General features: G+C 40.7%; 1 protein-coding gene across 3 annotated transcripts in view; it reads left to right on the plus strand.

The window, feature by feature from the left end:
- Positions 1–13,707, plus strand: part of FAM237B (family with sequence similarity 237 member B) — a gene marked incomplete at its 3' end in the record, with an annotated part of 111,636 nt that overhangs the window by 21,747 nt on the left and 76,182 nt on the right. The gene's annotated exons all lie outside the window — the stretch shown is intronic.

Here is a 13,707-nt window from a genome sequence, read left to right on the forward strand (position 1 = left end):
CTGTTCAGGTATTCCACAGATGCAGGGTAAATCAAGTTGATTGTGGAGGTTTAATCCGCTGCTCCTGAGGCTGCTGGGATAGATTTCCCTTTCTCTTTGTTCGCACAGCTCCTGGGATTCAGTTTTGGATTTGGCCCCGCCTCTGCGTGTAGGTCACCTGAGGGCATCTGTTCTTCGCTCAGACAGGATGGGGTTAAAGTAGCAGCTGGCTCTGGCTCACTTAGGCCTGGGGGGAGGGAGAGGGCAGGGTAAGGAATGCGGGCTGAGCCTGTGATGTTGCAACAGCCTGAGGCACACCATGTGTTCTTCCGGGGGAGTTGTCCCTGGATCACGGGACCCTGGCAGTGGCGGGCTTCACAGACTCCCGGGAGGGGAGGTGTAGATAGTGACCTGTGCTTGCACACAGGCTTCTTGGTGGCAACAGCAGCAGCCTTAGCGTTTCATGCCCGTCTCTGGGGTCCACACTGATAGCCGCGGCTCGCACCCGTCTCTGGACCTCGTTTAGGCGGTGCTCTGTATCCCCTCTCCTCGCGCACCGCACAATGGTCTCTTGCCTCTTCGGCAGCTCCAGACCTTTTCCTGGACTCCCTCTCTGCTAACTGTGGCGCACTCGCCCCCTTCCAGCTGTGTTCACGCAGCCAACCCCAGTCCTCTCCCTGGGATCTGACCTCCGAAGCCCGAGCCTCAGCTCCCAGCCGCCACCTGTCCCGGTGGGTGAGCAGACAAGCCTCTTGGGCTGGTGATTGCTGGTCAGCACCAATCCTCTGTGCGGGAATCTCTCCGCTTTGCCCTCCGCACCCCTGTTGCGGCGCTCTCCTCCGCGGCTGCGAAGCTCCCCACCTCCGCCAGCCGCAGTCTGTGAAGGGGCTTCTAGTGTGTGGAAACCTTTCCTCCTTTACGGCTCCCTCCCACTGGTGCAGGTCCCGTCCCTATTCTTTTGTCTCTGTTTATTCTTTTTTCTTTTGCCCTACCCAGGTAGGTGGGGAGTTTCTTGCCTTTTGGGAGGTCTGAGGTCTTCTGCCAGCATTCAGTAGGTGTTCTGTAGGAGTTGTTCCACACGTAGATGTATTTCTGATGTATCTGTGGGGAGGAAGGCGATCTCTGTGTCTTACTCCTCCTCCACCTTGAAGGTCCCCTTTTATTTTAGCTTTTGAAATAAACATTTATGTTAGATTTTTTTGTTTGCATAGGTGTATATACTAGTTTCAAACAGTTTTTAGATCCTCAATAAAACATATCTTTTAGGAACTTTTACTTTTAGCACTTTGCTAGCCAAGTCCTTTAAAAATAATAAAAAGTTATAACATTTCTTTTACAGTATTTTAAAATATAGAATTTTGATTAACATTGACTGGGTGTAATGCCAATGAATTCAAACTAGTGATGTTTATTAAATTTAAGGAAATTGCCCGATAACATCTATCTTACTACAACAACTCAACTCTCATGGTGGCAAGCCCCAATTCCAATAAATTCCTTATGAACCGGGAAACACCTCCTTAGGACTTAGTTTTCTTAACCTACAAAATGAGGGTGATGGAGGAATTCTGACATGAGTTGCTCTTGTCAGATGATCCTTCTACATATAACAATGATAAATTGTAAGTTTATCCTTAGAATGACCAAAAGTAAGCAGATTCTGGAGGGCAGTTGACCGTTTGTAAGAAGGGAGATACTCAGATCCCTGTTTTCACAGTTTCTAGCCTAAGAACTGGCCTCAGTCTGCTCCCTGCAGGTTGGCTAAAATTCTGCTGCAAAACGCCGGGTATTTTGGCTTGAAGAATGAGAGGTATGAGTTTGGGATAAGTATAGTTGCTGGAAAGTAAGTGGAAGATTCAAGGTAGGAGGGATCCAGAGAAGGGAATCCTAAAATCTTTTTAATAAATCTTCTGCTGATGCCTGAACCATGCCTGCTCAGGACAAACTTTAAGCAACCAAGCCCAAAAGATATAGTCCAATTAAGTCAATTGCATGCTAAACCAAACCAACCAAACATACAAAAAAACTAACTTTCTTTGGGAAAGTATTACAGACTCCAAGATGTTTGGAAAATAACATTTACAATGTTAAGGATACAACCTAAAATTACTTAATAAATCAAGAAATATGGGAATGTGACTCATTTTTGAGACAAAAGACAATCAACAAAGATCAACCCGGGGGTGCCCCAGATGTTGAAGCTAGCAGACAAAGATTTAAAGCAGTTACTATAAAACAGCAGTCTCCAACCTTTTTGGCAACAGGGACCGGTTTCATGGAAGACAGTTTTTCCTCAGGGGGGTGGGGGTGGATGGTTCCAGGATGATTCAAGCACATTACATTTATTGTGCACTTTATTTCTGTTATTATTACACTGTAATATATAATGAAATAATTATACAACTCACTATAATGCAGAATCAATGGGAGCCCTCAGCTTGTTTTTCTGCAACTAGATGGTCCCATCTGGGGGTGATGGGAGACAGTGACACCCGAAGTGTGTTGCTTATATCCAGTCTACTCTGTAATCTTGTTTTGGTGGCTGTTACTGCAGAAAACCCTGCTTCACAAAGATAGGATGTTGGAAATGGAAGCAGGCTTTTCAGTGCTTTTGTGGCAGTCTCAGGATATTCCGTCTTGACTTTAATCCAGAACATATGGAGATTTGAAGTTGTCTCAAACATACTTTTAAGGCCACCATCATTTGCAATCTCAAGCAGTTGATCCTCTTCTAGCACGGACAAAGTCGATTCACCTGGCTTATTTACAAATGGGTTGCGGATCCATTCCTTCCCAGTTCGGGGGTCTTTGTAGTTGGGAAGTAATGCTCAAACTCTTTTGAAAGCTGAGATAGGTGATCATGCACCAGCTGGGAGAAAGAAGGCCCTGGTTGAGTCCCTTTCAAAATCTCTGCTAATGTTTGAAACATGTCAAAAATCCCAGTGTTCACTCGTCACCCACATAATTTCAGTTTGGCTTTGAATGGAGCCACTTTATCTGCAGACTTGAACACAGTTGTTGTTCTCCCTTGAAGTGACAGATTGAGTTCATTCAGCAGGTTGAATATGTCACACAAATAAGCAAGTTTTGCAACCCATTCAGTATCACTGAAATGTGTTGCCAGTGGTGACTGTTTTTCTAAAAGAAATCTCTGGAGTGGCTCTTATAACTCAGATACTCTGGCCAGTGATCTACCTTTAGAAAGCCACCTCACTTCTGTGTATAAGAGAAGACGTGTGTGCTCTGCGTCCATCTCCTCACAGAGCTGCGCGAACAGATGTGAGTTAAGGGCATGTAGTTTAATGTGGTTCATAATTTTAATCACCTCCTGCAAAACGTTGTTAAGTTCAGGTGACATTTTTCAGCTGGCCAGCATTTCTCTATGGATGACACAGTGCATAGACTCACGTTCAGAAGCAACCTCTTTGATCCAAGTAGTGAAACCAGAAAACCGTCCAGTCATGGCAGCCGCTCCGTTCGTGCATATACCAACACAAAATGACCAATTCAGTTTTCCTGATATGTAATCATTCAAAGACTTGAATAGTTCTGCAGCTGTGGTGTTGCTTGGCAACAAAAGTGCACATAACATATCCTCCTGCACAGCCTCCTGAAAAATATATCACACAGATACAAGCATTGTTGCCTTGTTGTCAACATTGGTAGACTCGTCAACCTGGACTGCATACCACGGTGACTCATTAATCCTCTCTAACAATTGTGTCTCAATATCCTCTGCTATTTCATCAATTCGTCTAGTTATGGTGCTAGCTGAAAGAGGAACATGTGCCACCTTTTGAACTGCAGCCTCTCCTAAAAGTTGTCCTTAGCAGCAGGCAGGATCAACTCTTCACCAGTAGTGAAGGGCTTCTTAGCTTTAGCAATGCAGTTAGCCACTAAGAATGATGCTCTCAGGGCAGACGCATTTGATGAAGTGGTGGCCTTCAATAATTGCTTCTGTTCTTTGTGTGCACGTTTTTTTCTTTTGAAAAACTCCAAAGGCTTGTCTTTTAATGCAGGGTGCTTGGTCTCCATGTGGCAAAGCAGTTTTGAAGGTTTCATGTCTTCGTTGGATAGCTGGTTGCCACATATTATACAAAGCAGGCTTGGAGAATGTGAATCACCTGTTGCAATGAACCCATAATTTAAGTAGGACTCTTGGTATTTTCTTTTAAATGCAGCTTTCTTTTTGTTGGCAGTCTTAGAGTCTTCTATCTCATCACTGGGTCTTTCCCCCTTTTCAAAGAAGCTCTCCAGAGATGTTTGTTTTTTTACTCATTTTGGGTAGGGTTAACTTATGGGCTTACCAAAACTGTGAGTGAGACAAGTGCACAGTGTGGGGAAAGATGCACAGATGGAAGTGATAAATAAAATAATGGGCGGGCCCTGCATGGACTAAAATAAGTGTCAGATTCTGACTTAAAGACTGCCTCCAGATGTAGCTTAATTGTCACTTGCCACTCACTGATAGGGTTTTGATATGAGTCTGCAAGCAATTGATTTATTATGGTCTCTCTGCAGTCAAACCTCTCTGCTAATGATAATGTGTGTTTGCAGCCGCTCCCCAGCACTAGCTAGCCTCACCACCTCAGTTCCACCTCAGATCATCAGGCATTAGATTCTCATAAGGATTGCGCGACCTAGATCTCTCACATGCACAGTTCACAGTAGGATCACACTCCTATGAGAATCTAATGCAGCTGCTGATCTGACAGGAGGTGGAGCTCAAGTGGTAATGCGAGTGATGGGGAGTGGCTATAAATACAGATGTAGCTTCGCTCACTCACCCACCGCTCACCTCCTGCTGTGCAACCCGGTTCCTAACAGGCCACGGACCAGTAGCGGTCCATGGCCTGGGGGTTGGGGACCCCTGCTATAAAACATATTCAAGGATGTAAAAGAAAATATGTGCATTATGAATGAAATATAGGATATTTAACAGGGAAAGAGAAACTATAAAAAAGATACAAATGGAAATTCCAGAACTAAAAAATGTACTATCTGAAATAAAAACTTACCAGATGTATTTAACAGCAGAATGCAAACGAAGAAAGAGTCAGCAAAGCTGAAGATATATTAATAGAAATTATTGGGACTTCCCTGGCAGTCCAGTGGTTAGGACTCCACGCTTCCAATGCAGGGGGCAAGAGTTCGATCCCTGGTCGGAGAACTAAGATCCCGTATGCTGCACAGTGAGGCCAAAAAAAGGAAAAATTAATTAATTAATAGAAATTATCTAACCTGAAGAACACAGAGAAAAAATATTGAAGTAAAAATGAACAAGCCTCAGGGACCATATTGAAAGCTCTAAGAATGTGTAACTAGAGTCCCAGAAGGAGATGAGAGAAAGGAATAATGGGCAGAAATAATATCTAAGGAAAACATGGCTGAATATTTTCCAAATTTGGTGAAAGATGTAACTGTACATTTTCAAGAAGCTTAACAAACCTTAAATGAGATAAAAACAAAGAAAACCACACTGTTGTATAATAAAGAATTTGGCTGGTCTTTGTCCCTAGTTCCTGGGAAATAACTCTAAATCTCTGGAATTTCTTGGAGTGATAGAAATGTCTTTGTTACTCATGGTGAGCCTCTAGACCCACACCTGAGTTTATGCTAATGAGATGAGTCAAAATGGGGGCTAGCCACACCAGAAAGACCAACCAGGTAATTACAGGGTTGGGGCTTTTTAGTCCTGTGATATGAGCCCAGCCTCTGAAGAGGGCAGAATTGGCTGGAGATTGAGTTCAAGCACATGGCCAATGATTCAATCAACAAAGTCTATGTAATGAAACTCCAGTAAAAACTCTGGGCACTGAGGTGAGAGAGCCTGATTGGTATTTATACCTTAATGTGCCTGGAAGTTGAGGCATTCTGAGGACACAAAAGCTTTGTGTGTGGGACCCCCAGACCTCACTCTATGGGTCTTTTCACTTAGCTGCTCCTGATTTACATTCTTTATAATAAAACTATAATTATAAATGTAGTACTTTCCTGAGTTCTGTGAGTCATTCTAGTGAATTATAATACTTCAGGGAGTACTTGGAACCCCTGAATTTGTAGCCAGTTGATCAGAAGAATGGTGACCTGAGAACTCTGGAATTTACATCTGGCTTCTGAAGTGAGGGTAGAATTATGCTCCTAACTTCTGAAATTTGACCTAATTCTAGCTGGTTAACATCAGAATTGCATTGCACACACCTAGGCACATTATCATCAAATTTGAGAAAACTAAAGGTGTTTTGAAAGCTGTTGGAGAAAAATGACAATTTGCATACGAGGGAACTATGATTTGCATTATTGACGACCAGAACACAGTGGAACAACATCTTCAAAGTGCTGGAGGGGAAGGGAGAACAAGCCCACATCAAATCAGAATTCTACATCCAGTGAAAATGATCTTCCAAGAATGAAATGCATTTTCAGAAAAAGAAAGCTAAAAGGATATATTGACAGTGGGCATGTACTATAAGAAATACTAAGGGGCTTCCCTGGTGGCACAGTGGTTGAGAGTCCGCCTGCTGATGCAGGGGACATGGGTTCATGCCCCAGTCTGGGAAGATCCCACATGCCACGGAGCGGCTGGGCCCGTGAGCCATGGCCGCTGAGCCTGCGCATCCGGAGCCTGTGCTCCGCAATGGGAGAGGCCACAACAGTGAGAGGCCCGCGTACCGCAAAAAAAAAAAAAAAGAAAAAAATACTAAGGAAGTTCTACACACTAAAGAGAAATAAAAACAGATGAAAATTCAGATCTTGACTGTGGGGGGAATGAGAGCACTGGAAATTATAACATTGTATCATAGAGTTTTAATGTATGTAGATGTTATACATTTGACAACTTTAGCAAAAACAGGCAAGGGTGAGTAAATGAACTCCTACCTTGCAAGATTTCTGTATTTGACGTGAATTGATTCAATATTAACCCTAAGTAGGCTGTTAAAAGTATATATATTGTGATCCTTAAAGCAACCACTAAAAAATAATGCAAAGAGGTAAAGTAAGGATTCTGGAATACATAATGTTTATACATATGCTATGTTTCAGCTAAACTAAAGGTAAACAAACCTAAGCTAAACTTTTTATTTCTTGTTCTTCTTAAATGATGACAACAAACTATTTCTGTTAATGGTCTTTTTTGTCAGGGGTAAGGATTATATGATATTTTTTCGACTTCTCTCTTGAACACTTTTTCTCCTGTCTCAGAGTCACTATTTTGTGCTTCTTTGTCTCCTGTGTTCCTGAAAAATATAATGTCTACTTTCCCTTCAATTACTCAGCAGTCAACTAGTGCTTGTTTTCTCTGCAGGGTACTTGTTTGTTTCAACTTCATTTCCTGCCCTCTTTCTCCCCAAGGTCATTGAATCACACTTTGATAAATACATTGTTATTAAGGATTACTAGAGGCAATTGCAATCATAGATTTTTTAAATTAATGTCTTTCATTATAATGAGTCAGAAAGTCAGTGAATTGAAAAATTATTCTTTTTGTGGGTATTCAGCATTAGTCAACATGTCCTTGCTGTCTGTGGAGTGCTCTTCTGAATTCTCTGAGGGTGTGATTATGGCAGTATTTCCTGGAGAAACAAGCTGTATAAAGAAGAAATGGGATAAATAGATAGCTAGTGGGAAGCAGCCGCATAGCACAGGGAAATCAGCTCTGTGCTTTGTGACCACCTAGAGGGGTGGGTTAGGGAGGGTGGGAGGGAGATACAAGAGGGAGGAGATAAGGGGTTATATGTATACTTATAGCTGATTCACTTTGTTATACAGCAGAAACTAACACACCATTGTAAAGCAATTATACTCCAATAAAGATGTTAAAAAATAAAAAAAAAAGAAAAGAAATGGGATAAACAAAAGTGTGACAGAACTTCAGCTAAGTGATTGGAAGGTAGGAAGAATGGGGGCAAATGAATAGGCCACTGGCCTGACTAACCCAGGAAGTCTTCACAGGGAGCACTAGAGTTCTGAAAGACTTGGGTTTGCCTTGTGTAAAGCTGACAAAACTCCCTAAGTGGAGGGAATATCATGGATATGAAGTAGAAATCAGCTAAAGATATTTATTGAGTGCTGATTGTGTCATATGCCAGTCACTAGAAGAACAGGAAGTAAAGATAGTATTATTATAAACTAGTAGGGAAGATTACATGTTCCCATAGAAAGAAAAAAAAAGACAACCAATGTAGTGATAGATGCCAAATATTGTAGTGAAAATGAATACCTAATTGCAGAAGAAAGGCTGAATTAAATGGAAGGGACTTAGAAGTGGGATCAGTGCCTAAATTGACAGAGAGAAAAGGAGAGATATGATATAATTCAGAGATGAAATCTGGGGACAATGGGAATATGCTGGGAATAGAAGGATCATGATAGGGTGGTGATGAATATGTTGCTGCTGGTGAAGATGATTTTATTTATTTATTTTTAAAAATACTTATTGGTCATCCATTTTATACACATCAGTGTATACATGTCAATCCCAATCTCCCAAATCATCACACCACCACCCACAGCCCCGCCACTTTCCCCCCTTGGTGTCCAGACGTTTGTTCTCTACATCTGTGTCTCAATTTCTGCCCTGCAAACCGGTTCATCTGTACCATTTTTCTAGGTTCCACATATATACATTAAGATACGATACTTGTTTTTCTCTTTCTGACTTACTTCACTCTGTATGACAGTCTCTAGATCCATCCACATCTCTACAAATGACCCAATTTTGTTCCTTTTTATGGCTGCGTAATATTCCATTGTCTATATGTACCACATTTCTTTATTCATTCGTCTGTTGATGGGCATTTAGGTTGCTTCCATAACCTGACTATTGGAAATAATGCTGCAATGAACATTAGGGTGCATGTGTCTTTTTGAATAATGATTTTCTCTGGGTATGTTCCCAGTAGTGGCATTGCTGGGTCATATGGTAATTCTATTTTTAATTTTTTAAGGAACCTCCATACTGTTCTCCATAGTGGCTGTATCAATTTACATTCCCACCAACAGTGCAGGAGGGTTACCTTTTCACCACACCCTCTCCAGCATTTGTTGTTTATAGATTTTCTGATGATGCCCATTCTAACTGGTGTGAGGTGATACCTCATTGTAGTTTTGATTTGCATTTCTCTAATAATTAGTGATGTTGAGCAGCTTTTCATGTTCCTCTTGGCCATCTGTATGTCTTCTTTGGAGAAATGTCTATTTAGGTCTTCCGCCCATTTTTGGATTGGGTTGTTTGTTTTTTTTACTATTGAGCTGTATGAGCTGTTTATATATTTTGGAGACTAATCTTTTCTTCATTGATTCATTTACAAATATTTTCTCCCATTCTGAGAAGTGTCTTTTCGTCTTGGTTTATGGTTTCCTTTGCTGTGCAAAAGCTTTGAAGTTTCATTAGGTCGCATTTGTTTATTTTTGTTTTTATTTCCATTACTCTAGGAGGTGGATCAAAAAAATCTTGCTGTGATTTATGTCAAAGAGTGTTCTTCCTATGTTTTCCCCTAAGGGTTTTATAGTGTCCGGTCTTACATTTAGGTCTCAAATCCATTTTCAGTTTATTTTTGTGTATGGTGTTAGGGAGTGTTGTAATTTCATTCTTTTACATGTAGCTGTCCAGTTTTCCCAGCACCACTTATTGAAGAGACTGTCTTTTCTGCATTTTATATCCTTGCCTCCTTTGTCATAGATTAGTTGACCATAGGGGCGTGGGTTTATCTCTGAGCTTTCTATCTTTTTCCATTGATCTATGTGTCTGTTTTTGTGCCAGTACCATATTGTCTTGATTACTGTAGCTTTGTAGTACAGTCTGAAGTCAGGGACTCTGATTCCTCCAGCTCCGTTGTTTTCTTTCAAGACTGCTTTGGCTATTCGGGGTCTTTTGTGTCTCCATATAAATTTTAAGATTTTTTGTTCTGGTTCTGTAAAAAATGCCACTGGTAATTTGATAGGGATTGCATTGAATCTGTAGATTACTTTGGGGAGTATAGTCATTTTCACAATATTGATTCTTCCAATCCAAGAACATGGTATATCTCTCCATCTGTTTGTATCCTCTTTAATTTCTTTCATCATTGTCTTATAGTTTTCTGTATACAGGTCTTTTGTCTCCCTAGGTAGGTTTATTTCTAGGTTTTTTATTCTTTTTGTTGCAATGGTAAATGGGAGTATTTCTCTTTCAGATTTTTCATCATTAGTATATAGGAATGCAAGAGATTTCTGTGAATTAATTTTGTGTCCTGCAACTTTACCAAATACATTGATTAGCTCTAGTAGTTTTCTGGTGGCATCTTTAGTATTCTCTATGTATAGTATCATGTCATCTACAAACAGTGACAGTTTTACTTCTTTTCCAATTTGGATTCCTTTTCTTTCTTTTTCTTCTCTGTTTGCTGTGGTTAGGACTTCCAAAACTATGTTGAATAATAGTGGTGAGAGTGGACATCCTTGTCTTGTTCCTGATCTTAGAGGAAAAGCTTTCAGTTTTTCACCACTGAGAATGATGTTTGCTGTGGGTTTGTTGTATATGGCCTTTATTGTGTTGAGGTAGGTTCCCTCTATGCCCACTTTCTGGAGTTTTTTTTATCATAAATCGGTGTTGAATATTGTCAAAAGCTTTTTCTGCATCTATTGAGATGATCATATGGTTTCTATTCTTCAATTTGTTAATATGGTGTATCACATTGATTGATTTGCGTATATTGAAGAATCCTTGCATCCCTGGGATAAATCCCACTTGATCATGGTGTATGATCCTTTTAATGCGTTGTTCGATTCTGTTTGCTAGTATTTTGTTGAGGAGTTTTGCATCTATATTCATCAGTGATATTGGTCTGTAATTTCTTTTTTTGTAGTATCTTTGTCTGGTTTTGGTATCAGGGTGATGGTGGCCTCATAGAATGAGTTTGGGAGTGTTCCTTCCTCTGCAATTTTTTGTAAGAGTTTGAGAAAGATGGGTGTTAGCTATTCTCTAAATGTTTGATAGACTTCACCTGTGAAGCCATCTGGTCCTGGACTTCTAATCTAATCCTGGATTTCTAATCTCATAGCATTGTGGTCAGAAAAGATGCTTGATATAATTTCAATTTTCTTAAATTTACTGAGACTTGATTGGTGACCCAAGATGTGGTTTATCCTCTAGAATGTTCCATGCACACTTGAGAAGAAAGTGTAATCTGCTATTTTAGGATGGGATGTCCTATAAATATCAATTAAATCTATCTGGTCTATTGTGTCATTTAAAGCTTCTGTTTCCTTATGAATTTTCTGTGTGGATGATCTGTCGATTGGTGTATGTTAGGTGTTAAAGTCCCCCACTATTATTGTGTTACTGTCGATTTCCTCTTTTATAGCTGTTAGCAGTTGCCTTATGTATTGAGGTGCTCCTATGTTGGGTGAATATATATTTATAATTGTTTTATCTTCTTCTTGGATTGATCCCTTGATCATTATGTAGTATTCTTCCTTGTGTCTTGTAACATTCTTTATTTTAAAGTCTATTTTATCTTATATGAGTATCGCTACTCCAACTTTCTTTTGATTTCCATTTACATGGAATATCTTTTTCCATCCTCTCACTTTCAGTCTGTATGTGTCCCTAGGTCTGAAGTGGGTCTCTTGTAGACAGCATATATATGGGTCTTGTTTTTGTATCCATTCAGCAAGCCTTTCCATTTTGGTTGAAACATTTAATCCATTCACGTTTTAGGTAACTATTGAGATGTATGTTCCTATTACCATTTTCTTAATTGGTTTGGGTTTGTTTTTGTAGGTCCTTTTCTTCTCTTGTGTTTCCCTCTTAGAAAAGTGCCTTTAGCATTTGTTGTAGAGCTGGTTTGGTGGTGCTGAATTCTCTTATCTTTTGCTTGTCTGTAAGGCTTTTGACTTCTCCATCGAATCTGAATGAGATCCTTGCTCCGTAGAGTAATCTTGATTGTAGGTTCTTTCCTTTCATCACTTTAAGTATATCATTGCCACTCCCTTGTGGCTTGTACAGTTTCTGCTGAGAAATCAGCTGTTAACCTTATGGGAGTTCCCTTGTATGTTATTTGTCGTTTTTCCCTTGTTGCTTTCAATAATTTTTCTGTGTCTTTAATTTTTGCCAATTTGATTACTATGTGTCTCCGCATGTTTCTCCTTTGGTTTATCCTGTATGGGACTGTCTGTACTCCCTGGACTTGGGTGTCTGTTTCCTTTCCCATGTTAGGGAAGTTTTCGACTATAATCTCTTCAAATATTTTCTCAGGTCCTTTCTCTCTCTCTTCTCCTTCTGGGACCCCTATAATGCGAATGTTGTTGTGTTTCATGTTGTCCCAGAGGTCTCTTAGGCTGTCTTCATTTCTTTTCATTCTTTTTTCTTTATTCTGTTCTGCAGCAGTGAATTCCACCATTCTGTCTTCCAGGTCCCTTATCTGTTCTTCTACTTCAGTTATTTTGCTATTGATTCCTTCTAGTATAGTTTTCATTTCAGTTATTGTATTGTTCATCTCTGTTTGTTTGTTCTTTAATTCTTCTAGGTCTTTGTTATACATTTCTTGCATCTTTTCGATCTTTATCTGCATTCTTTTTCCAAGGTCCTGGATCATCTTCACTATCATTATTCTGAATTCTTTTTCTAGAAGGTTGCCTATCTCCACTTCATTTAGTTGTTTTTCTGGGGTTTTATCTTGTACTTTCATCTGGTACATAGCCCTCTGCCTTTTCATCTTGTCTATCTATCTGTGAATGTGGTTTTTGTTCCACAGGCTGCAGGATTGTAGTTCTTGCTTCTGCTGTCTGCCCTCTGGTGGATGAGGCTATCTAAGAGGCTTGTGCAAGTTTCCTGATGGAAGGGACTGGTGGTGGGTAGAGCTGGCTTTTGCTCTGGTGGGCAGAGCTCAGTAAAACTTTAATCTGCTTGACTGCTGATGGGTGGACTGGGTTCCCTCCCGGTTGGTTGGTTGTCCCAAGGCGATCCAACACTGGAGCCTATGCAGGCTCTTTGTGGGACTAATGGCAGACTCTGGGAGAGGTCATGCCAAGGAGTACTTCCCAGAATTTCTGCTGCCAGTGTCCTTGTCCTCACAGTGAGCCACAGCCTCCCCCCGCCTCTGCAGGAGATTCTCCAACACTAGCAGGTAGGTCTGGTTCAGTCTCCGCTGGGTTCACTGCTCCTTCCCCTGGGTCCCGATGCACACACTACTTTGTGTGTGCCCTCCCAAGAGTAGAGTCTCTGTTTCCCCCAGTCCTGTCAAAGTCCTGCAATCAAATCCCAGTAACCTTCAAAGTCTGTTTCTCTCGGAATTCCTCCTCCCATTTCCGGACCCCCAGGTTTCAAAGCTTGACGTGGGGCTCAGAACCTTCACTCCAGTGGGTGGATTTCTGTGGTATAAGTGTTCTCCAGTTTGTGAGTCACCCACACAGCAGTTATGGGATTTGATTTTATTGTGATTGCACCCCTCGTACTGTCTCATTGTGGCCTCTCCTTTGTCTTTGGATGTGTGGTGTCTTTTCTGGTGAATTCCAGTGTCTTCCTGTCAATGATTGTTCAACAGTTAGTTGTGATTCTGGTGCTCTCGCAAGAGGGAGTGAGAGCATGTCCTTCTACTCCACCATCTTCGAAGATGATTTTAATAAAAATGGTACATAGCGTGGAAAATATAGTTCTTATTACTTAGGGATTCTTTTAGATATAATGATAATTAGATGGATTAGTTAACTTGACCTTAACCACCTGTTAAATCAAAGCTTCCACAT

Source organism: Stenella coeruleoalba (genome assembly GCF_951394435.1).
Source record: "Stenella coeruleoalba genome assembly, chromosome: 9".
Taxonomy (NCBI): Eukaryota; Metazoa; Chordata; class Mammalia; order Artiodactyla; family Delphinidae; genus Stenella; species Stenella coeruleoalba.